This window comes from Amblyomma maculatum, chromosome 11, assembly GCF_055883805.1.
Source record: "Amblyomma maculatum isolate TAMU_Amacu chromosome 11, ASM5588380v1, whole genome shotgun sequence".
NCBI lineage: Eukaryota > Metazoa > Arthropoda > Arachnida > Ixodida > Ixodidae > Amblyomma > Amblyomma maculatum.
Window position 1 is genome coordinate 123,350,064 of NC_139354.1, and position 26,466 is coordinate 123,376,529.

Below are 26,466 nucleotides of genomic sequence, written 5' to 3' on the forward strand. Positions count from 1 at the left end.
CGGCGTTGCCGTGGGTGGAAATGACAGCTGGTGGAACGATTCCTTCGACCATTATCAGCAACGTACTGCTACGGAACGCGACTATCTACAGGGACCGTCATCAAATCAACTTCAACCAACGGAAGCCACGTGACACGAACCAACCATACTTAAACGAGCGACACACTGGCTACGTGGGATTTGGAGCCGGCACGCTTGCCGACATGCAGCTTACATCGCTTCTGTTGCTGCAGGTTAGTCGTAATTATCCAACTCTGCTTTGTAGATTATTGATTGCTCTGCCGGCTCCACGTCCCACTTGTGCTGTGTCTGTTTGTCGTAAACGAACATCGATAAGGCTTTGTAGCAAACGTTTTCGTCTTTTTGCGCATAGGGCTCTGTACCTAGCACTGCTATTACTGCTTTCAGGCGATGTTGAGTTAAATCCCTGCCCACTGGATGCCAGGGAGCTAGAACTACTTAAAGGTTTGCAAGAAGGTCAAACTGCAATATTGAGTAAACTAGAGAGCATTGACACTAGGCTAGCAAAGCATGAAGCAATGATGGCAGAAATTAACAACAAACTGCGAGTGACAGAAGGCCAGATTGCAACGCTACACGATACAGTAAGCAAACAAGAGAGCACCATCACAAACATAACAAAAGAAGTTAGAAAACTGCATGAAAAACACGTCGACTCAGAAAACAGAAGCCGTCGAAATACCCTAGTCTTTTATGGCATCGACGATGACGAATCTGAGACGTGGGAACAGTCCGAGGATTTACTCAAAAGTGTTTGTAAAGAAAATTTAGGTTTAGAACTGCACTCAGTAGAAAGAGCGCACCGTATAGGTAGCTATCACGAGCAGAAGAGAAGGCCGATTATTGTCAATTTCGCCTCCTACAAAGAAAAATCCAATGTTCTTTCCAGTGCTAATAAGTTCAAAGGAACTTCATACAGCGTTGACCAAGACTACTCATCCGAAACAAGAGCTATTCGGAAACTGCTTTGGGAATATGCCAAGGCCAATAAAGCAGGAGAAAACAGTGGCGTCAAATTCATCATCATCATCATCATCAGCCTGATTATACCCACTGCAGGGCGAAGGCCTCTCCCATATCTCTCCACTTAACCCGGTTCTGTGCTAGCTGCATCCACTTGACCCCTGCGAACTTCTTAATCTCATCCGCCCACCTAACTTTCTGCCGCCCCCTGCTACGCTTTCCTTCCCTTGGAATCCAGTTTGTTACCCTCAGCGACCATCGGTTATCCTCTCTTCGCACTACATGTCCTGCCCATGTCCATTTCTTCTTCTTAATTTCCACTAGAATGTCGTTAACTTGAGTTATTTCTTTGACCCACTCTGCACGCTTTCTATCTCTTAATGTTACCCCTACCATTTTTCGTTCCATAGCCCTCTGGGTTGTCCTCAACTTAAGTAGAACTCTCTTGGTTAGCCTCCACGTTTCAGCCCCATAGGTGAGTACAGGCAAGATGCAACTGTTGTATACTTTCCTCTTGAGCGATACCGGTAAGCTGCTATTCATAATCTGCGAGTGCTTGCCAAATGCGCTCCATCCCAATCTTATTCTTCTTGTTATTTCCTTTTCATGGTCCGGATCTGCGGTTACTACCTGTCCTAAGTAGATATATTCGCCTACTACTTCCAGTATTTCGCTACCTAATGTAAACTCCTGTTCCTTCCCGAGGCTGTTGAACATTACCTTAGTCTTCTGCATATTGATTTTCAAGCCTACCTTTCTACTTTTCCTGTGTAGGCGTCAAATTAAGCGCCGATAAATTAGTTGTAGATGGCAAGATGTTTAGGTGGGACAAAGAGAAGAAAGAAGTTGTTCCATTCATCAAAAATAAATGACCAAGACACAGGAAAAGAGGGCGTGACATATTTGATTTGACAACGATAACAGTCAATTGTAGAAGTGTCGTAAACAAAGTTGACGACCTTGCTGCTCTTATCAGTTCTGTACAAGCCGATTTAATCTTTGGAACCGAATCGTGGCTGGATTCTTCAATCAAAGACTGTGAAGTGTTTCCGCATGACTTCGTTGCTTATCGGAAAGATAGGTCCCGTATGGGTGTGTGGCGTCTTTCTCCTAGTTAGCCGCTCTTTAAACTCATCTGAACTAGATATAGGCCACGACGATATAGAATCCGTGTGGTGTAAAGTAACAATGCCAGGCTATTCATCGTTTGCCGCCGGAGTGTTTTACCGGCCCCCAAACTCGTCTATCACCACGCTGCAGATATTACAAGAAATGATTTCCGAAGCCTCTTGTCATACCTTGCTGCTAGCAGGTGATTTTAATTTGCCTGACTTGAAATGGCATGACGGAGCTTGTGAGTATGCAGCTGGTGGAAGCTTAAACTTGGAAATGAAAAGTATTGTAGATTCATTCGGTTTAACGCAGTATGTGACTGAACCTACTCGAGGAACTAATATATTGGATTTATTTTTGTGTAACTCGCCAAATATGGTAAAGCTAGTGAATGTCATTCCGGGAATAAGTGACCACCATGCTGTAGTCGCAAGTATTAAAACTAAAAGTAGCAAACAAACAAAGGACGTGACCAGGAAAGTGTACCTATATGATAAAGGGGGTTATGCCAGCCTGTCAAGGAAGCTTTTCGATTATTTACCGGTCTTTGAATGCCTCTCTGATGATTGTGACGTTCATGAATTATGGATTAATTTTAAAGAAAAACTAAAGGAACTTAGCGATGCCTACATTCCCAGTGTCGAACATACCGGACTTAAACCGCATATGAAACCATGGATGACTACGCGTATCTTAAAAATAGTTAAGAAACGAAGGCGGATATTTAAAAATTATCAGAAAACTAAAAGCATTCGTCACTTTGAAAATTTGCGTGCTGCAACCTCTGAGTGCAAACGGAATATAAAGGATGCAAAGGGACGCTATTTTGAAAAACTTGGCAGAGAAATAAAATTGAATGCCAAGGCTTTCTGGAAGTACATGAAAGGATACGGAGCAGATCCAACGGGAATCAGCGAAATAGGTTTTAATAATGAGGCGTTATTAGATGACACTGAAAAGGCTACTTGCTTGAATAACTACTTCCGGTCGGTATACTTACCAAAGCACAGCTGCAGTCCTTTACATCAAATAAGTACTGTTCAGGCTATGAAACCAGTAGAGCTATCTGTGAATGGAATCAGAGCACTAATAAATAAAAGTAACGATAATAAGGCAAGCGGACCAGATGGCATTTCTCCTCGAATTCTAAAACATTGTGCTGAACGTATTTCTCTATATCTCTATGTAATCTACAACAAGTCGCTATCTTGCGGTGCCCTTCCAGATGATTGGAAAATTGCACACATTGTTCCCATTCATAAGGGGGGGTCAAAAAAAGAAGTCGCCAACTATAGGCCTATCTCACTTACATCTATACCGTGCAAAGTAATAGAACACATTTTATGTAAAGAGATAATAACACATTTATCGGCAAACAACTTACTGGCTTCAGAACAACATGGGTTCGTAAGGGCTTATCTTGCACGACACAACTTATTGAATTTTATCATGACCTTGTATTCAATCTTGACAAGGGTGGCCAAATCGATTGCGTTTTCCTGGATTTTCATAAGGCATTTGATACTGTTTCGCACCCATTGCTTTTAAGAAAACTTGCTGCATTAAATATTATTCCTACAATACTTGCCTGGATCGAAAGTTATTTATCTTCCCGCCGACAGTGCGTGGTATTAAATGGAATGAAATCTAGTTTTGTAGATATAACATCAGGTGTCCCACAGGGCTCAGTTTTAGGACCACTTTTGTTCTTAATATATATAAATGACATTTGTTCCGGAATCAATTCCAGTATACGGTTGTTTGCCGATGATTGTGTTTTATATAGACAAATTAGAAATCAAGACGCCGTTGCCCAGTTACAAAGTGACTTATCATGTGTTCTTGAATGGTGTTCTAAATGGAAAATGAAGTTAAATACTAAAAAATGTGTTCATGTTACGTTTTCACGTAAAAAACATAAGTTAGCCTCACAGTATAGCATCAGCGGTATTGTAGTGACACAAAAAGTGGCGCATAAATACTTGGGTGTGACACTTACCGCCGACTGTTCATGGAATACACATGTGGATACCGTAGTTGCAAAAGCCGCCAGGACCTTAAACTTTATACAGCGAAATCTGAAACACGTGCCGCCTTGTTTGAAATCAATAGCCTACTTAACCTACGTTCGACCACTGCTCGAATACGCTTGTGCCGTATGGGACCCTTGGCAAATAACACTCAGCAATAAAATTGAAAACATTCAAAATAGAGCAGCAAGGTTTGTCCTATGTCGGTACTCGAGAACTGATAGCTGCACTGTCATGAAAAATGAATTAGGATGGGAAACCCTCTCCTCTCGAAGAAGAAAATTAAGACTTAAACTGTTGTACCAAATTTACCACAACAAAACAGGCATTCGAAAGGAAATATACTTACATAGGCCACATTATGTTTCTGCTCGCACAGATCATTGTTTTAAAATTTTGGAATACAGTGCCAGAACTAACATGTATGCCAGTTCCTTTTTTGTTCGATCCATCAGTGAATGGAATCGGCTTTCAAGTCATCAAGTGTGCTCCATAAATGAAGATGTGTTTTTTTTCCACTCTGTAACCCCCCTGCTGTAGCGCCCTCGGGCTAAGCGGGGTAATCATTGAATAAAGAATAAAGAATGAAGCAAAGACGGGTATGAGAATGTCTGCTAATAGGTTTTCTTCTTCCTAGCTGTGCGCAGCAATCTGGAAATATTACTGAATGCAATGCTTGATGAAGAGGAGGGATATGGTGATGCCCATCGACTGAAGACCAGCAAGGTTTCTGTCTTCTGTACCTTCCATTCGTGTGTAATAGGCCATAATGAGAAAATGTTTTGTATTGCTTTTTAGATTTCTGTAAAAATGTATTGTTTTCCTTTGACAACAGCATAAAATGCTTACGTTTGCAATCTAATCCCTGAGACAGAGTCAGAAATTAAATAGATCTTTAGGCCATTAAGATATGTTTAATTATCATCATGTAGCAACTTCCTTATTTGAGTTTGCAGTCTGCTGCAGATGCCTGTTTGAGCCAGAAATCCTGTACAGGGTGGTCGTGAACCCCATGTGTATCGGCCAGCTCCACAGCATCTTGGAGCTGGTAGATTGTCAAATTATTCAGCAGAAAGCTTTTTATGTTATTCAGTAAGTCTGGCACACCAATTTCAGCGAGTTTAACATGCAGTACATTGGCAAAAGAAATGATTTTTCTGAGCCTTAATGGGCAGCTTGGTGGCATCACCTGTTGCCTTAGTGTTGATGCTAAGCTTTCACTATTCTCTTAAGTACCACAGCTTGCTATTGAAAAGAATGTTCAAATTGCATTCTTCATTATACCATTAGTCTCTTGCATTCCTCCAGGCCTCTTATTGATGAATGACTGCTGCTTGTTAAAAGCTAGGAATCAGTTCTAAATTGTTTGTGTTTAAGCAGTTAAACCTCATTTTTGAAAAAAAAATTATGGTGTTTCTTTTTTGTATAATAGAAGCCAGGAAAACGAAAGGGAGAGACAGTATCTTAGGCTGGAATTAGATCAAAAGGTAAGCAACTACATGTTTTTGGCTATGTTGAAGTAGTTAGAAGGCTTATCTGTGTATAACTCATATTGAATAAAGAATTGTCATTGGCAATTTAAATACACTTTTGCAATATTATGATCCTCCACATAAATAAGAGTTAAAATCAGTCAAAAATTTTTCATATTGTGTCTACTGGAGAAAGGAATGGCTTGTTTGCAATTTTAATGGCCTGGGAATGCAGCATCATATTATGAATGTAGTGATCACACAGCCTCAGCTCTCTGTGTCAATTTCTACAGGTCATGTTACAGCTAATGATTACTTTTGTAAATGGGGAAGGGTTTTCACGGTACAATTGAGTGTCACAATTAAAGGCCTGTGATCAATCAATACATGGCACCCTCTGGCACATTAAATGATTGGCATGATGCATGTGCAGAATTAGACATATGATGAGGAATGTTTTTCAATGCCTGTCCCAGTCCTATCTGCCATCACTGCAAATTTGTGACTGCCTGCAACCCAGTATTGATTTCAAAGCTCTGGCTTGACTTAGAAAGGGGTCCATTCACAGCTGGTTCATTTATTGCTATGTATTGAAGCCGGTTAACCATTGGAGGGCCTGTCTAAGAGTGCACTGTCTTAGCTCAGCGAAACTAACAATAAACGCACACGCACCGCAGTGCTAATACAGTGGAACCCCACTATAGTAAACTCGGATATAGTAAAATGAAACTGAAGTCCCAGTTCCTCTTACATAAGTGACATCTTTTGCCTAAATGGTAAAAACATTTTTGGTAACAATCAGTTGTCGTAAAGTGCACCTGGCCACGGGGATGTACTTCCATTGAAATTACATCACTGCACACGCACTACTTAGAATCGAAGGGCAGATATGAATAAAATCAAAAAACGCAAAACTGTTTTTTTAATGGCTTTACCATCAGGCTCACCAACACTAAGGAGCCAACTTTACATCAGCCTTAGAACCGTAAAGGAAAGAATGCAGTGCATAGGATAAAAAAGTAAAGTTGGCTATGAATATGGAAGGAAGGTGGTGCAGTTCACTCAGAAGTAAAAGAGCGGAAAAGCGTAGCAAGAAGTAGGGAAAGAAAGAAATTTCCGAGCTGCAGGGCGAAACACAAGAGAGTGATGGCAAGAAAAGTAGGCGCGGCATGTTCAGTTTTGCTGTGCTTGACTGTCACATACATTTCTCATCTATTGCCTTTTAAATGCCCTAAACAGTGGAACGCAATGCCGTGTACATTCAAGGCTTTGGTTTTCATATGAAATCACTCAGTTGAACAATAATAGAGTAGAACGTTGAGCTAGTTGGTGTAACATCTTGGAAGGAGGCAGCAGAGCAGGGGAACAAAACCGAAGAAGCGCACACAGACACAAGGACAACGCTGCACTGACAACTATATTGATCTGAACCCGCGCATCTTTTCTCCCTTCACTTTATCTCTGCAGCTAACTTATTCCTTATCTTTAACATCCTGCCAACAAGCGTAATCTAATTCCTTTTTCAACAGTACCACTGAAGGCGTGGTAACACACTGGTCTTCCGAGCTCCTGATTGCACGTGCTTCGAAAAATTCCCTTGTTAACCTGTCCTTATTACTTCTCAAAACCTTCACATTGTGAAGGTCAGCTGGACATTTTTGGTCTTTGCAAATACAAATAAAGCAGCCTCTGCAGTGCACTGCGAGGTTGGTGTCTGACTTCTGCGATATTGCTGCAGCGTGCTCTCTAATTTTGTCATTAATGAATCTTCCTGTTTGTCCAATGTACTGCTTCATGTAGGTTTTTTTTTAGCGCGAACAAAGACAAGAAAGGCGAGACGTTTGCGCTAAAAAAAAACCCTACATCAAGATGAACTACGAACTCGCCCAGCAGGAAGTTTTAATCAATGTATTGCTTCCCACAATGTAAGGGAGTCTGGTAGACAATCCCCTGGATACAATCGGAGTACCTTGTCCGGTGCGCAGTTTGGCATCTAGACTTAAACTCCTGGTTATTCACTCGAGCAAACTTGCCGTTGGCTCAGTTTTATGTCGCAGGACACAATCCGGATGCCATGTCTGTGTCCAATCTTCATCAAATTATGGGTCAATCCATGAGTATATGGTACCACTGACCACTTATTTCTTTGTTTAAAGAAATAATGTAAAGGGCATCCTCGGAAATAGGAGCCGTCCAAGCTTACTTTGTGTGCGCCTTTACTGCTGATTCTGATCACATGTCGGTGGCAGCACTTTGCAAAGTGTGGAGGCCACGTGCTCCTGTGTTCTCCTTATATTGCTTCTAGCTGTACTATGTCGCATACTTACATGCCAAAGTTATTGGCACGAGCGCAAGACTGCCTGTCTTGTTTGCGTGATAGAAAAAGTTATGCGTTCACATAACCTTTACTGCGTTGAAGAGCTGGAAAGGAGCAGACATTTTCTGCCAGCCATATAGTCTGTCTCATCATCATTATCATCATCCTTTTCTATCCCTTAAAGGCCCCAAGTGGGGTATTACATTGGGGGGGGGGGGGGATCGATAACATATGTATCAGCGGTCAGGAAATGAAAAACGAGAACAGGCACTACAATGCAGTAATACAACAGCAATACAAGAATACCATAAATTGTACCTTAGCACAATTCAAGAACTCCTAAAACAGACTATGGCAGTATAAGAGCAAAAACAAATGCAACATAGACCACAATCACATAAACTCGAAAGAATAAAAATTGTACAGAAAGGAAACCATTGTAGTTGTTCGTTTAGATCGGCAGCAAGTATAGTCGTAAATTTAAATGTCATGCTTGGAGGCTATTGATTCGGATAATTTATTCCATGCTGCAATTGGTCTAGGAAAAAAGGGCCTGTTGCCATGAAGACGCTGAACGCTCATTGAATTATAATGGCAACGAGAAGTGCCTAGTGGCAACTCTAAGAGCAAGTTTGGTCAATGAGGACAAAGTTGTGCAATTTTCCGTCGGAATTTCCAGTGGGTGAAGGTCAAGGGAGGCTTTGATACCAGTTATGTAATCCAAATAATGTGCGCTAAAATGTTATCTGAGCACTGTTGCGATACAGTGCTTGTCGTTCAGACTTAGCACTGTATGCGACTACTTTTTTAGAGTACAAACATTTTCGTTGAATTGCGAACCAGAAATCTTGCATCTAGAAAGAAAAGTGCAAATTTTCTTGGGCTCACTCATTCAGAGTGCACCTTGAATATTTTAATCTGTGTGCTCGCTTTGTCTGTTTCATCTGAGGCAGTTGAGACCATTGTGCATTATTTTGAGCAAGTGAGTCCATTTAACCGAGCAGCTGGCGGGTGTGTATGAAGGCACACCTTATTCCTGTTGGTATTGCTTTATGTACACTGGAATATGGACACTGCCTCCTTGCATTCTAATCTTATAGTTGGTGCTGTGCAGTGGTAGCTCAGTCGGCGTTGGTTGTACAATACATAGCTGCCTTTCGTGGTGCCACCTCAAGGACGATTTCTAAACTCTGCAAGTGATACCTTTCTGATTATGTCTGCAGACCTTGTGCAGGAGCAAATGAAAAAAAAAGTTATTTTCTAAGGCCCAGACAAAGGCAAATAAGTTTTACTCAGTAGCATTGTTGGTTGCTGCACGACATAGTGCAAATGATTTCTAGCTGAGTAGCATCCTTGTGTTGCTCTGTGCTGTCGGTAGCTAAATAAGTTTGGCAGATTCAAACTTCACCCCTCTGAAGCTCCAATGTGCAGTGTTGCTCATGTTTTTTTTCTGTAATGCTCTGTTGTTTTATAGAGTTGCCAGAACTTGTTGACGTCTTCAATACTTCTGGGATGGCTGGTGCAGCAGCAGGAAATACTGGAGGTACTGAGTGTTTTGGCTGTCCTGTAAGTGTTGATCAACTGTTGCAATGAAAATTAAGTTAACCTGTAGCCCTTTATAGGAGGCACCTATTCTGCATTATTTTTTTATACCCGTTGCTAAGCATGATTCTGTCAGAAAGTACTGTGTGTCAAGTTGGGTAGTGTAAATGCCTCATTGGGGCACTGAAAATTGACCTGACAGAGCTGCACAGTCTAAGCAGTAAGAAATCTAATCGTCCCAGATACACCTTCAGTTTTACTATGAACAGAAGAGTTTAACATCAAGTCTAAACAATGTTTGTTGCGCTGTTAGGACCATGAAGGTGGCACATCTATTAGATCAAAGTAGGGAATTCGCTTGTAGGATGAAAGAGCACTGAACAAGTGTAGAGGGGGAGCCTCAGTTAGCAAGCCAAGCCAACATTTCGACAAGGGGACTTGTCTTCGTCTGGGCAGCACAATTACTGGTGGAGGTTTTAAATTAGGTTTTGCTTCCGAAGAAGAAAAGCTAGGGTTGGGGGGGGGGGGGGGGAGAAAGATGCAGAGCGAGAAGTGAAAGAATGTTTCCTTGGGTATGAATTTCTATGAGCATGGAACCAGTGCTTTCATCATCACATGAAAAAAAAAAGAAAAGCAGCAGCAGCAAGAAGATCTAATATGCGAAGTAGACGATTATCAGCACCTAAAGCAGGTTCGATGCTGACACGTGTTTCTTGAAAGGGGACAGGTAGAACGAAAGGAAGATGGTTTACCCGGTATGAAGAAGTACTGAACAAGGGTAAAAGGGGTACGCCTCAGTTCACAGGTTGAGCCAACGTTTCGACAAGTGGACTTGTTTTCGTCTGGGCAAAGTGATTATCACTGGCAAGGGTTTAAATATGCTTTTGCTTCCGAAGAAGAAAAGTTTAGGAGGGGAAAGTGGGTGAGAAGAAAGTAGGTGAATCAGTGTGGAGGGGAGGATGGGTGAGAAGGAAGTAGGTCATGCAGTGAAAAAATAAATAAATCTTCAGTATGTATTTCTCAGCCTGGAACCAGGGATCTTGTGGTGGCCTGCAAAAGAAGTAAAAGCAGCATACCAGGAAAAACTGCAATACCGGGTAGATGATTTGTCACCACTTAAGAGGGTTTGGTGCAGATACACCTTACAAAGTGACAGGCTTTGCAAAGTGCCTTGATAAGGAATATATCTAAGGGGGCCAATTCTTAAAACTTTCTGCAAAGCTGGTGGTGGTGGTGGTGGTGGGGGGGGGGGGAGGTCAGTACAAAGTCAACAGGATAATAACTGCACAGTGAACCACAAATGACATGCAAAAGAAAAAGTTTGAGGACAAACTCAAGCAACAAGTGATAAGGGGGAAATGTGTTTGGAGAAGCATGTACAGCTTATGCTATTGCAGAAGGGAATAGAGTGTACATGCGTTGTGAATAAACTGTACAATTAAAGCTATGTGGGATTGTTTCCCCGAATAGTTATGTTGCATAGGGAATATACTTAAGGGATTTTCTTAAGTGGTGACTAATCATCTACCCGGTATTGTAGTTTTTCCTGACATGCTGCTTTTACTTCTTTTGCTGGCCACAGGATCCCTGGCCAGGGAAGAATGTTATATATATATATTTTTTTTTGCGAGAGTTGTCCATTCTTGCATTTATAAATCAACGAAAGCATGCGGTCAGCTGTGATCATGACACCGGCTGTTAGAAGGGCGGTACTGGTATATCTAACCTGGCCAGATTCGGGCTGCATTTGAGAATTTTATTCACTTATTTTGCGTTGATAGGGGCTGCCATATTTGTTACAACTTACAGTATTTATTATTTTGTTACAGTATTTGATTGTTTTAAATGTTAAAAAGAGGGCTTTAATTTGTGTCTTGTTTCCTTCCTCTTCAGTTCATGCGATGTCAAAATTTCCCCACCTACCTAACTCTATGGTCCAGAGGTTTTGAGTCACAAATTCAACAATGCAGCGAGTGCATTGAAGAAAACAAGTAAAGAATCATAAACAGGAAGGGTCAGGGTTCGGGCTAGTGGGTAATCTACATGAGGTTCCATAGCGCACATTAAAGAAGGGACAGAACACGAGCGCTCGTGTTCGGTCCTTTCTTTGATGCACGCTATGGAACCTCATGCATAAACGGGAAGTATGTTTCATTTCTCATTCTCTGATAAAAAAAAAAAATATGCTTCCAAGATTCTAACCCGCACTCCTTTATTCTGAAAAATGAAACTATTATATTCATGTCAGGATCAGATAAAAAAACAGAATGCCCCATTGTGGTTTCCATTAAAGGTTGGTGGCTTTGCCATAGTCTACATTTCAAATACGGCGTTTCAGACATTGCGGTTTCCAACTCCAGCTCAGCTTTTTTACTTTTGTTTTGTCATCATTCATAACCCTGTTAAGAAGGAACGAACCATCTGGTTTCTAAAGATAGTTCTTGTAGCAGTATATGATTGTTAATTGGAATGTTAAAAAGCCTACTTTAATTTGTGTCTTGTTTTCTTCCTTTTCAGTCCACGTTGCGTCCAAAGTTTGGAACCTATCCAGATCTTCGGTCCGGACTTTCTACTTGCTTTCGTTTAGCACGAGATCAGTGTTTTGTTACTCTATATATTGGTGTATTGTAGCACTGTTTCTTGAAAATTAAACTCTGTAAATAGATATTGAGTGGCATAGCCGTATTTCCTTTCCATGGACTGTATTGTGACTTAATGTGTGATATGGTATGGCCGAAATTGTTTGCTGCGAGTACTGTGAAAGACCCCATAGTGGAGGTCTTTGGAAATTTCGACCACCTGGGGTTCTTTAATGTGCACTGACATTGCACAGCACTCAGGCGCCTTGCTTTCCACCTCCATCGAAAAGTTGCTGCTGCGGCCGGGATTCGATCCGACATCCTAGGGCACAGAAGTCTTGCACCCTAACCACAGCACCACCACGGTGGGTCACTGTACTCAAATGCTTCAAATAAAGATATAAAGGAAGTTGTGTCACATATATTCAGACTGGGTGGGTAAAATACAGGGACGGAAATAACGGTAAGTTAGCTTAAGTAACATTGACTTTTGAAAACTGTCAACCAAGGAGCATGAAAAAGGGTCATGACAATGGACACAAATGTCTCATTGAGGTGTTTGTCGGTATTGCCCTTCATTTATGTTTCTCGGTAGCTAGTTTCCAAAATGTCGGACGTATTTTCAGCATTTGGCAGCTATATTTTTGGTGCATTTTTGCAACATTTTTGTAATGCATCAAAAATATGAGCGCATCACATTTTTTATGTATTTTTAGTGCATTCCGAGAATGGTATAAATTTATGCTTTTAGTATATTATTAGTATGTTTTTCTTGGTTGGAAAATATAACTGCAACATATTTGTAATGCTCCAAAAAATATGAGCGCATCCTATTTTTCATATATTTTTAATCCATTCCAAGGGTACTTTCTGCCAGCATGAAAAATAGGTCCAGTACATTAGTAATACTTTCAAAGTACATTGTCAGTCTATTGGTGGAAGATTTTGTGAACCCTGCCAAGCTGAAGAAAGTACATTTTCGGTATGTTAGAAATATGCTCAATAGGCAAAAAGCATATTTTAAACATATTTATATTAAGATATGCAGTTTTGTACTCCTAGTATATTTATAACATATTTGTATGGCATTGGGACAAAAAAATGCGAAATTAATACGAAATAAATACAATCCGTTCGAAGTACATTTTTAGTGTGCCTGTTTTTTGCTAAGGGGTGTTCGCTCGTAATGTCGTACAGCGACCGCTAGGTTTGGCCATTAATAACTGTTCTTAAATGGGGCCAGAGTTCGAGCATACCCCAGGTGACCCGCGGTGGGCTCGTCATGACATGCCTGCCAGATTCCTTCGCGAAGAGACTCTGGCACGAGAAGGAGATAATTTATTCCCGTCGGACCGAAGTTGATCTTGTATAAAACATTGTTTCGTATGCAAAATGATGACTGCGCTCTGTCGAAGAGATGGGGAACTTATTTAGTACGAGCTTCCAGAAAATCGATGAGTGGTGCGAGAGCCGGGTCGTCACGTTGCAGCTGCGAAACAGCGAGAGCATCGATGGCTGCCAAAAGGGGCAATGCTGGTTCTTCCTTTTCACGCGCAGCGTTGACAGGTGAACGGGGCAAACAGTCGGCGTCATTGTGCTGACCTCCAGGCTTATACACGATGGCCATGTCGAACTCCTGTAGCCGTACACTCCATCTTGCAAGGCGTCCGGAGGGATTTTGCAAGTTCGTTAGCCAGCACAGATAGTGGTGGTCACTCACGACCAGAAAGTGCCGGCCATAAAGATTGGGTCGAAATTTCATCACCGCCCATACAACAGCAAGACATTTTTTTCGGTGTTGGAATAGTTGGATTTGGCACAGGACAAAGTCCAACTGGCGTATACGACAACTCGCTCGGCACCGTCTTGCCACTGGCACCGTCTTGCCACCGAGACCTGCTGCACGGGCCTGCTACTGGCTCTGTAGCTGAGCCACCTCCGCTTCCTCTTGCAGACAGAAGAGAAAATAGAGAAGAAAGAAAACGAAGAGGGAGAGAAAGACGCGCGCCGCAACAACTGTCGTCTACCACCAAAGCGGTGGCGGGTGCAATGACGGCCTACAACAGATAAAAATTCGGACAGGCTAGCCCCCGCCGCAAACGGCGGTGAACTACCTGTCCGAGCCCCATCAAACTCGTGATATCCCGCGAATCGCACGAAGTCTTGTGACACTCCTCGCAAACGGAAGACAGGTGAGCCAGGAGGTGGTGAAGGGTGGCTGATCCTGGCCCTGATAGGCCTGGGACAGGTAAGTCCCCACAGCTTGCAGCGGGGGCTATCCTGCCAGCGTATTTTATCAATTGTAGGCTGTTATCGCACCCGCCACCGCTTAGGGGGTGGACACAGTGCAAGAATGTACTTACACCGTGGTGGTGGACGACGGCTGTTGCAAAGGAGGTGGTGAAAGGTGGCAGTTCCGGGTCCTACGGGGCTGACGGTAGGTCGACACCGCTTGAGGCGCGGCCGAGCCAGCCACAGAATATTTTCTGTTGTAGGCCGTCATTGCACCCGACACTGCTTCGGTGGTGGAAGACGGCTGTTGCGGCGCGCGTCTTTCTCTCCCTCTTTTTTTTCCTTCTCTATTTTCTCCTGTTCGCACAGGGCAGCGGAGGTGACTCAGCTACAGTCAGTAGCAGGCCCGTGCATTTTCGTTTCCTTCTTCCTACCGCCACAACAACACCAACAAAGACGGCAGTTGGAGCGCGCATCTTTCTCTCCCTCTTCTTCTTCTTTCTTCTCTAATTTCTCTTCTGTCCTAAGACGCCGGACTACTGTGCCGGAGTACCCGGGTTCGAACCCGACCTCGGCGGCTGCGTTTCGATGGAGGCGAAACGAAGAGGCGTCGTGTGGTGTGCGATGTCAGCGCACGTTAAAGATCCCCAGGTGGTCGAAATTACTCCGCAGCCCTCCACTACGGCTCCTCTTTCTCTCTTTCCACTTTCACTCCCATCTTCCTCCCTTCCCTTACGGCGCGGTTGCGGTGTCCACAGAAAAACAATTGAGACAGTTACATCACCTTTCCCTTCCAGTGAACCAATTATTATTATTATTATTAGGATTGTAACAAAAGCTCACAAATCAAATCACAAGAAATAAATCATTTAATCTCTTCTGTCCGCACGAGGTAGCGGAGGTGGCTCAGCTACAGAGCCAGTAGCAGGCCCGTGTATTTCTTTTCCTTCTTGCCACAGCCACAACAATGAGCCATTTGTCACCTGTTAATAATTATGAGGGGTTATCATTAACGATGCGCCCTTAACGGTGCGCACACTCCCAGACACCCTTAGAGTGAGTGGGGGTAGCTGTTCCGGTCGCAAAGGAGATGCCCTCGACTTGCGTGGCAAGCTCAGCCGGAATTCAACTACCTTGTAGTGACAGAAGGGGGTGGTCCTTTGGTGCCCAGCGGTCGCCGGTTCAAACCAGAGTAAGGGTCGGAGTCAGAAGTAACAAACAAAACACAATTTATGCACAGCAAGAGACGATACAAAGGAATACACAAGATCACTTGAAATACAACAGACGAGAGGTTCACAGAATACAAACGCTAAGCATGCAACTACAGAATGATTGAATAACACAGGCTTTACAACAGATCACACACGAGAGAGTTACATAAACAAACACCAAACTGTTCACCGGGCACTGTTGCAGTCCGACGCCTCAAGAGTCACGATGTGTCCGCCAAACGAGACGAGCGCCGCTCCCTTGAAAGTCCGTGGGCTTGCCAGCAGCGGGTGATCCCCGGGAGTCCAGCCGAAGCACAGGCGAGCACGTCGCAAAACACTGACGAACTGACTGACTGACTCAACAAGCGGCGCGGTCGCTTTAAATAGGGCGCGCCGCGTATGTTTGTTAACATGCGCCAAAGCTAGCGCGCACACACACATAGCTTCGCTGGTTATAGCTCCCTCTTCTCCTCCCGTCGAGCCGCGCGTCGTCATTGGCTAGGTCCCATAGAAGATGCTGGAATTTTCTGGCTGATTCCAGTCCGATGAACCACCGTCCTCCCCGGGCAATGGGAAAAAGGGTGACGGCAACGCGTTCAAAGCTACGCGCTCTCCCGCGCGGGGAAGGGGGCTTTTCTCTCCATGCTTTCCACGCGACGCCGCGCGGGCCTCGCGCTGTACCGGCCTGATGAAAATGTGCGCCGATTTCGTGCACCAATAAAGGCTTCCGTTTTAATAATTAGTGCACAGGAAAGGCGCAATATCAGTCACACTTGTCCTACGGATACATGACCCGCATCGTGGAGGGAGAAAGGAATGTAGGAGTGAAAGGGGAGAGATCTGTGCGCGAAATGTGTCCTATTCCGTGTGATTCCGCGAGAGGTGCTCTGGCCCAGCATTCCTGCCATCTACAATCCCACATTTGAACACGCACAAAGGAATGCCACGCGACGGGCGCGATGACTAACCGTCCAATTACACTTGTCAGAGAGCGTGACAGATACTGTGCCTTTCCTTTGCTGTAGTGAAATATAAGATCGCCGGTGAACATAATGCGTGCAACGGAATGCTGGTTGTGTTCGACAAGGGGTGCGCGATGTACTGTCAAGACAGGTCATGACGTAACAATTTGATTCATGAAACATATGAGCCGACTCCACCGGGTGTCCGATCCAGGCGTTCGTGCGACCTTACATTTGCCGCTTCCTCGAACGCCTCACCATAGAGCAAACAGAAGCAGACCCAGATGTTTAGGAGGCTTTGGTTCAGCAGCATCAGCGGCGTTTGAATTTTAACGCGGTAGCGTTAAGGAGCTCGTGTCGCAGAAAAGCCGGTGTCGTAGGCGGCATTGGCCGTGAGCAATGAATCCGGGCATGCACTTCACAGATAAACATGCACTTCCAAGATGGGCTGGGTGGGAATCGAACCGGGGTCTCCGGAGTGTAAGACGGAGACGCTACCACTCAGTCAGTTCGATGCTAGAAAGCGGTACAAAAGCGCTTCTAGTGAATGCGGTGTTGCCTTAGAAACGTGCCGTAGAACGTTATACTGCGGTGAATATCGCTAATTATGAGCATGTTTCTTACAGAAGTCGCAGTTACACGAGTAGCGAAGTACGTTTCCGCTACATTTCTTCTGCGCTCTGCGCACATGCAGATCCATCTTGCGGCAAACACACAAGAACCCCTCCTCGCAATGTGCGGCGCTGCCCCGACACGTGGCGCGCCACTCGCCCCTGACGTTTCGCCGTGCACCCTCACGGGTTGTAGAATCAAGCGTCTTTCCTTTCTTTAGATCACTATCTTCGCTCACCCGCTTCTACCCTTCGTGCCGCGCGGGTACCGGTGCGAGGAGCGTATTTGGGTTTGCTCGGTACGGTGGCTCCGCAAGTGACAAAACGACAGAAGAAACGAAGAAAGCGGGCTTTTCCGACTAGCATCTACCGCCCCCAGGAGCCGAGCAGCCTAGCGATTAGCGGCGCATGCGTTTTCAATGGGCGTCATGTTGGACGCGGCTCTAGCTTGAGAGAGCCTATAATAGTATTACTACTACTACTACTACTACTACTACTACTACTACTACTACTACTAAATAATAATAATAATAATACACAGTAATATTTCTCCGCTAAATATTAGTATTAATATTATTATTAGTAGTAGTAGTAGTAGTAGTAGTATAGAGGAAGACTCGTTTCACGAAGTTGGCACTGAAATGTCTGTAGGTAACGGCCAAATTAACTGGCTAAATATTGTCTTCACAGTTTTAATTAATAATAATAATAATAATAATTGGTTCACAGGAAGGGAAAGGCTCAGTATCTGTCACACTTGTGTTTGTGGACACCTGACTACTCCGTAGTCCTCCGCTACGGCTCCTTTTTCTCTTTTCCTCCCTTGTGTGTGTGGACACCTTCATGCCTTGGTGTCCACAGACACAAGTGTGACAGATACTGCGCCTTTCCCTTCCTGTGAACCAATTATTATTATTATTATTAATACTTAAAACTGTGAAGATAGTATTTAGCCAGTTAATTCGGCGGTTACCTACAGACAATTCAGTGCCAACTTAGTGAAACGAGTCTTCATCTATACTACTACTACTACTACTACTACTACTACTACTACTACTACTACTACTACTACTACTAATAATAATAATAATAATAATAATAATAATAATAATAATAATAATAATAATAATAATAATAATAATAATAATAATAATAGTATTATAAGCTTTCTCAAGCTAGTGCCGCGTCCAACATGAAGCCTATTGAAAAAGAATGCGCCGCTAATCGCTAGGCTGCTCGGCTCCTGGGGGCGGTAGATGCTAGTCGGAAAAGCCCGCTTTCTTCGTCTCTTCTGTCGTTTTGTCCCTTGCGGAGCCACCGTACCGAGCAAACCCAAATACGCGTGCGAGGATGCCCCAATACCCTTGCGTTTAATATTAAAGTTTTCTCGACGAGGTGAATGTGCGCTGACATCGCACAGCACACGGACGCCTCTTCGTTTCGCCTCCATCGAAACGGCTCCATCGGATGGCGGTTGAAGCAGGCGGACACGCGTCACTTCGGCTCCGCAAATTTTGACCGATTTCACCGGACCAACGCTTTTTCGCCACCGGATTTCATTCGGAACTGGAAGATACCAAGTGCTGGATCCCCTGGAAGCCATATTTCAAGCGGTAGGACCATTTTTCGGATCTTTACTGGACTTGAAAGTTCCAAAGCGGGCGCCAGCCCGCTAACCCTGACGAGACGCCCAGCACGACATTGGAAGAGCATGGGACGCTAGGCTTATTGACGACGGCGGCGCCTAGCACCGACGTTTCTTCAAAGAGAGACCATATGGCAGGGCCAAGCCAAGCCCCAAGTGCGTCGCCACAACCACCAAATGCCCTCCTTGACGAATACCAAGGGATGGATGAAGACGACTTTGGAGACGCAGAGTCAGGAAGCGAAGACGGAATCCCGTCAGATTCCTCATCGGAGCGCGTCGGGTACAACAACAATGCCAGTTGGGAGCTTGTTCAATCCAAGCGCCAGAAAAAACTTCAGAGACAAGGACAACGGAAAGGCACGGGAACCGGCCCGGACGCCCAACCTCATGATCGAAAATCACTGGGTAATGCGACCGGCTGCAACAAGACCGGAGAGGTGGAGCAGAGGAGGCCTAGGCGAAGACTGCCGCCACTCCCCAAAAATGACATCAAAATAATTTTCGACCCAAGAAAGGACTCATGGTGAAATCACTCACCACACACCAAGTAGCGCGCGCCGTTATCATGGCGTGCGGCCAACAATGCAAGGACGAGGACATACTTGTAAGGCTTCGCACAGGATCAAATATCATTATCGTTAGCACCCCACATGAAGAAACGGCTCACCTGGTGCGGCGCATTACCCACCTTAAATTCGCCGGAAAGTCGTACGAGGTCAACGCTTACGTGGAAGCTCCGGAGGACGTCTTTCGTGGCGTAATTCACGGTGTTGACCCAGGTACGTCTCCCGAAGAGCTGAAAGCACACCTACGAGTCAGAACTCAAGGAGTAACCATTCTCCAGGCAAGGATGCTTGGAAAATCCAAGACCGCCGTGATCACGTTCGACGGCCCGATCTTGCCGAAATTCGTAATATACTACGGAGGTGAACTACCGTGCTACCAATACCGCCCCACGAGGCAAGTGTGCTACGTCTGTTTCCAGCAAGGACACCGCTCCGACGTGTGCCCCACACCGGACATTATAGTGTGCGGACTGTGCGGAGATAAAAATCCGACGAAAGACCATGTGTGCGAGCTCAAGTGCCTAATATGCGGTGAGGCACATCGCACCGGATCCAAAGAGTGCCCCGAGAGACTGAAAAAAGCAAGACCAAAGCCCAGCGGAGAAAGAGGGCGCAGTGGCCAACGCGGGCGACCACGCAAGCGATGGTTCAGCTCAGAAGGAGAGACCTCGAGGAGCCGATCAAGGTCCAATTCCTTCCCACCTCTGTCGCCGGCCGGTTCACAGGAGGGGAACAAACAAGAAAAGCAGAAAAAGAAGCTTTCCCAGAAAGGCGGCAGCAAGGTAAGCTGGGCATCTACCATTGATCCGCACTCGGTAGAAAATAGTAACACAAACAATACAAACAACAAAAATATTCCTGCCAAAGAAGCTAAAGACGCGAGCAGTGATGCACTCAGACGCGAGCTTGAACTCGCTCGACTCAAACAAAATGAGCTCGAACGCAAGGTTGAGGAACTAACAAAAACACTAAAGGCACAACAGCGGGAGCTTGAAATCACTAGAGCCTTTCCAAAACAGCCACAAGCATCCAGCAATGGAGAACTTGAAACACGAATGCAACAGATGATGCAGCAGATGATGCAGGATATGATGCGGCAAATCCAATCTCAAATGCAACAGATGCAAGCACAATTTCAGGGGCAGATCTCAGAAATCAAAAGTGCTTTTCGAAAACAAAGACATAACGAAAACATTAGGGAAAGAGCGTACAACCGTCCAGCGTTAACGGCGTTCGCTGTCGAACAAGGCAACAGCACGAACACGTAAACATGACCAAGACGCGTCAGCAAGACCAAGAAAACTTTGAAATTTGGCAATGGAACTGCAGAGGCTACCGCAAAAAACAGGCCCTACTAAAACAATACATAAACACACAGCTTACACCCCCCGATGTGATTGCGCTCCAAGAGACTGGAACCAGGCCCTCTTTACAGGGGTATGATGTTTACGAGAGCCAAAACGGAGGTAAAGTAGCCGTTCTAGTCATCAAAGCCATCACCGCAATCAGGCACGATACCATCGCCGACACGGACATCGAGCACGCGCTTGTCGAAATCACTCCGAAAAAGCGAAAGGGAAGGAGCACATTCGTACTAAACGTGTACAGCCCGCCAAGACAAAGAAAAGCCAAATTCTTCGAACTCTTCCACGGAGCGCACAAGCTGGCCAAAGAAAATGCACTCATTATTGTGGGAGATTTCAACGCCATGGACACGAGTTGGGGATACCGGAAACAAGATATCAAGGGAAGAACATTAGCGGACGTAGCCGAATATTTTGGCTGTAAGCTAATCACAGATCCCGCGACCCCCACGAGAATCGGTAATAGTGTGAGCACGGACACTTGCCCGGACCTCACGTTCGTAAGGAAGAGCAAGGAGTCACAGTGGGAAAACATGATGGAAAACCTAGGTAGCGATCACTTTATCCTCCGGACGCGAATAGCATCGGAAAGGGTAAGATGCCGGATCGGACAAGCAAAACTCACGGACTGGAACGCGTTCCGCGGGGCTTGCAAAAAATCTGAAGGCGGCATTCAATCACTAGAAGACTGGAGCGGCATGTTGACAGAAACGCGAGACAAATGCACAAAAAGTGTAAGACGAACAACAACAACGCCCGAAGTAGACGGGCACCTTCTGCGACTATGGGAAGCCAGACGCTGTCTCACCAAAAGATGGCGGAAGCAAAAACACAACAGGAAACTAAAACTAAAGATAGCAGAAGTTACGGCAAAAGCTGAAGAATACGCAGCGCAACTCGCGAGACAAAATTGGGAACAATTCAGCGACTCGCTTAAGGCAACCTTAGGTACGGCCAGAACCTGGAATCTCCTAAGAGCACTAATCGATCCGACCAAAACAAAATCAGAAAACAATAAAAGCATCCACAGATTCATCCACTCCTTCGAGGGTTCGGACACCGACCTTTTAGAGAAGGCACGAAAAAAATGTTTCGGTGATCGCAACCCCTCACGATACCAAGGAAACTATCGCGGAGCCGAAAACGAGACTCGACCGCCCAATAACTGTGGAAGAAGTTTATGCGGCCATAAGGAATACGACCAGAAACACGGCAGCAGGAGCCGACAGAATCGACAATGCCCTGATCCGAAACCTGAGTGACGACCTCATACAAGAGCTCGTAAGTTTTCTAAACAAACACTGGGAGGCGGAGACGGTTCCCGAAGACTGGAAACACGCCGAAGTAATTATGATACCTAAACCTGGCAAACAGCTCCAAATTGAAAATTTCAGGCCCATATCGCTCACGTCGTGCCTCGGCAAGCTTTACGAGCGGGTGGTGATGCTCAGACTGCAAAATTTCATGGAAGATAATGAACATGTACCCCATACCATGTTCGGCTTCAGAGCAAAACTCTCGACGCAGGACGTGCTGCTTCAAATACAAGAAGATGTGCTCCGCAACGTACCCGAACAGGTGAAAATGTCATAATGGCCCTTGACATCAAGGGAGCATTTGATAACGTCAGTCACGAAGCGATCCTTAGAGGCCTAGACGACCTGGACTGCGGACGCAGAATCCACGGGTACGTCAAGCCTTCCTGTCAGATAGAACTGCCACCATCGGCATGGGAGACCTTCGATCGAACAAAATTCAAGCGCCAAACAAAGGAACACCACAAGGATCAGTCATCTCACCTATCCTCTTCAATATAGCTATGATAGGTCTAGCACGAAAACTAGAGAAGATCGAAGGCATCAGGCACGCCATGTATGCAGACGACATAACAGTCTGGACGAACACCGGTTTCCTCGGGGAGAAGGAAGAAAAACTACAGCAAGCGGCCTCCTGTGTACAGAAATATCTCGGAGAAAGAGGACTCGCATGCTCGACTGAGAAATCGGAACTGCTTCGAGTGTGGAGAGGCAAACAAAACCGGACCGTCCCAACCAGTGAGAACCTGAAACTCAACATCTACCTGGAAGGAATGCCCATCCCTGAAAAGACAAAAATAAGAATATTAGGTATGTGGGTTCAATCGAACCAACGCAGTAGTCACACTTTTACCATGCTCAAAGCAACAACGCTACAAGTGACACGCATGATCACCCGCATCACCAACAGGCGGCATGGCATGCGCGAAGAGGACACACTAAAACTAGTTAGAAACCTGGTAGTGAGCCGAATTATGTACAGCCTGCCCTACCAGTGCCTCAACAAGAGTGAAATACAACAAGCTGATCCCCTGCTACGCAAAGCGTATAAGACGGCGCTCCGATTACCGCGCAACACGTCTACAGAAAAGCTCATGGCGCTTGGATTGCAAAACACATTCGAAGAACTACGCGAGGCGCAGCTTGAGTCGCAAAAACTCAGGCTGCTGCAGACAACGACTGGAAGAGCGCTCTTACAGAGACTCGGATACTGTGAGCAGATGCGAGAAATAGCGAGGACGGTAACGATCCCCGACGAACTTCGCAAGTCCCTCAAGGTAGCTCCAATCCCGAGAAACATGGACCCTAACCTCCACCAAGGTAGAAGAGAAGCAAGGGCCAATTTTATTCAAAAAACATACGCTCCTGAATACACGACTGTGTATGCAGACGCGTCCTCGAGAGGAGGACAGAACAAAATTGCAGTGGCCACGGTGGTCAATTCGTCTCTACGCGAAGTGACCAGCGCCTCTATCCGACACTGCACAGCAGCAGAGGCCGAGGAAGTAGCCATTTCTCTAGCGGTGGCGGAGGGCTATAGAGCTGGGCGGTCGCTAACGATACTCACGGATTCTCAAACAGCCTGTCGAAATTTCATGAATGGTAGGATTGGTCGTCACGCGCTTCGTATACTCCTCGAAGCGAGCGACAGATTTAAAAACCACGAAGAAAACAAGACCAGACACAAAATTATATGGGTACCGGGGCACATGGGGGTGGCAGGGAACCAAGAGGCTGACAGGATAGCTCGAGCATACACTACTTTCCGAGCATCCGACGTGTCCGCGGAACTTTTGCCAGCACCCAAGGCATACTCGGCCATACTAGAAAACTATAGAGGAAGAAGAATGCGATATCCCCCACCGCACAGTTCTCTCACCAGAGAGGAAGCTGTCATATGGAGACAATTACAGACGGGTTCATACAGAAACCTACACATACTAAACAAAATGCACCCTACTATATACGCTGACAGATGTCCGTGGTGCTATGAAAAACCAACACTATATCACATCACATGGGCATGTCAAAACATAGATGTGGTCCCCAAAATTCGAAACCCGAGTGCGGAGCAATGGGAGACTCTGCTGTCCAGCGACCGCTGCGAAGACCAGCAAGGTCTGGTACAGCGAGCGCAACGGGCGGCAGCAGCCAGCGGAGCCCTGGACTGAGGGCAACCGACCATTGTAAAAGAGTGGACGAAGTCGACGGAGAAGACTCTTGTGGATACAACAAGCAGACATCTCTGAAGACGTCCAAAAACCGCCAAATAATATAGGACTAAATAAAGTTTTTCCTCCTCCTCCTCCTCCTCGACGAGGTGCGATAATGCTATCGCGTTCCACTCTTGAAGGCGAAGCTTAAGCGTCCTGCAAATATTTGTTTTGATTTTGTGCGGTTTAACGTCCCAAAGCGACTCAGGGGATGAGAGACGCCGTAGTGGAGGACGCCGGGAATTTCGACCTCCTGGGGTTCTATAAAGTGCACTGATATCGCACAGCACACGGCGCCCTTCTTTTCGACTTCAGAGAAAAGCGGCCGCCGAGGCCGGAATTTGATCCTGCTTCCTTGGGAACAGTCGCAATTGGGTTTGAAATTAACTTACTGGGTAGAGAAGGCGCATTATCACGATTCTCCGCGGAAACATGACCTACGCCGTAAAGGAATGGAGGAATGTGAAACAGTAGTCACTTTACTCGAAGCATCATTCACCGCTATATTCGCCACAAATGCGTAGCAGTATGCGGCAGTCAGGCTTTTAACGTTAACAACCCAGTGTCTCGTAAATTTTTGGAATAGGCAGGCAAGGTGGGTGAAACATTTCTTTGACTCAAGCCATAAGAATATATCGATATAGGCAGTTCTGAGGCAAAACATTAGTACAACCTTGTTATAGTTTTAAGCGCGCCGACATGTGCTTAGGAAGCTAAAAGCGAGAAGCTGGGTTGCTTCCTTCAAATCTGAATTGAGTCATTTGCATATAAATACACAAGAACGGACACAATATATATATATATATATATATATATATATATATATATATATATATATAGCATAAGTAAATAGACGTACTTGGTTGCTAGTATTGAGAAAGGCAGGGCTCCTGCCGAAACGTCGACAAATAAACTTGGAAACAGTATGAAGCAATTTTTCACTTTTATATATATATATATATATATATATATATATATATATATATATATATATATGGGCGAAAAAACAAGCCAGCAGTCTGCAAGGCTAAAGAAAGCGTTTTTTATGTTTACACTTTGCTTTTGCCTGAATACGTACCGCAACCGATTGATGGTGAAAACTACTTAACCAAAAAGAATAAGGGACAAAAAATCTAGGGAGCACTTTGGACCACTTAATTGCGATGAGACGAAAGCCTTTATAGCGCGGTGGCAGTATCCTTCCACTATGGCACCGCGTTCACTATTTCGTTGTTCACCCTTATCTTTGCCCTGCCGCGGTGGTACAGTGGTAAGATGCCCTACTAGTTTGCCGGACTTTTCGGGTTCAATCTCGTCCGCCGGCGGCTGCATTTTGATGGAGCCGAAACGGAGAAGCGTCCGTGTACTGTGCGATGTCAGTGCACGTTAAATGTCCCCAGGTTGTGGAAGATACTCCCTAGCCCTACAATATGGCTCCTCTTTCTTTCTTTCCACTTTCACTCGCCCAGTCATCCCATTCCTCATGGCCTGGTTCAGGTGGCAACACAAAAAGTCTCACAGATACTGCATCTTTCCTTTCCTGTGAAGCAATATATTACTTATTATTATTAACTTCTTCATTTTACTTACGGGTACGTGGGTCAGCTGTCCGAGGAAAAGTGTGAGGTACAGCGCCTGTTCTATCCTGTAAACCAATTTGAAGCCGATGATAGTTCCTTTGCTGGGTCTTGAGTATGCTGTTTGGTGCAGCGTTCGAGGAATAATAATGGTTGGTTGGTTGTTTTGTGGGGCTTAATGTCCCAAAGCGACTCTGGCTGTGAGAGACGCCGTAGTTAAGGACTCCGGAAATTTCAACCTCCTGGGGTTCTTTAACGTGCGCTGACATCGCACAGCACACGGGCGTCTTGCCTTTCACCACCATCGAAAAGTGGCCGCCGAGGCCGGGATTCGATTCCGCGTCCTTGGGAACAGTAGTCGAGCGCTGTAACCACTGCGCCAACCTGGCGGGGTCGAATAATAATAATATTATTTATAATCGGTTCACAAGAAGGGGAAAGAAGGGATCAGTCACACTTGTTTCTGCGGACACCTGGACAGCTTCATAGGGAAGGGAGGAAGTTGAGAATTAAACTAAATAGAGAGAAAGTGGAGCCACAGTGGAGGACTACAGAGTAATTTCGACCACCTGGGGATCTTTAACATGCTGTGATATCGCAAGGAACACGAACGCCTCTTCGTTTCGTAGAAAACAAGTGAGACAATTACCGCGCCTTTTCCTTCCTATAATCAATCAATCCTCTAGTTTCGCCTCTATCGAAATGCCAAATGATAGGCGCAGCACG

General features: G+C 45.2%; 1 long non-coding RNA gene across 1 annotated transcript; it reads left to right on the top strand.

The window, feature by feature from the left end:
* Nucleotides 1-4,339: 4,339 nt before the first annotated feature.
* Nucleotides 4,340-12,221, top strand: LOC146174886 (uncharacterized). Its single transcript, XR_014702008.1, has 4 exons — nucleotides 4,340-4,853; nucleotides 5,560-5,614; nucleotides 9,391-9,482; nucleotides 11,976-12,221. It is a non-coding gene; the product is annotated as an uncharacterized LOC146174886 (long non-coding RNA).
* The last annotated feature ends 14,245 nt before the right edge of the window (nucleotides 12,222-26,466 follow it).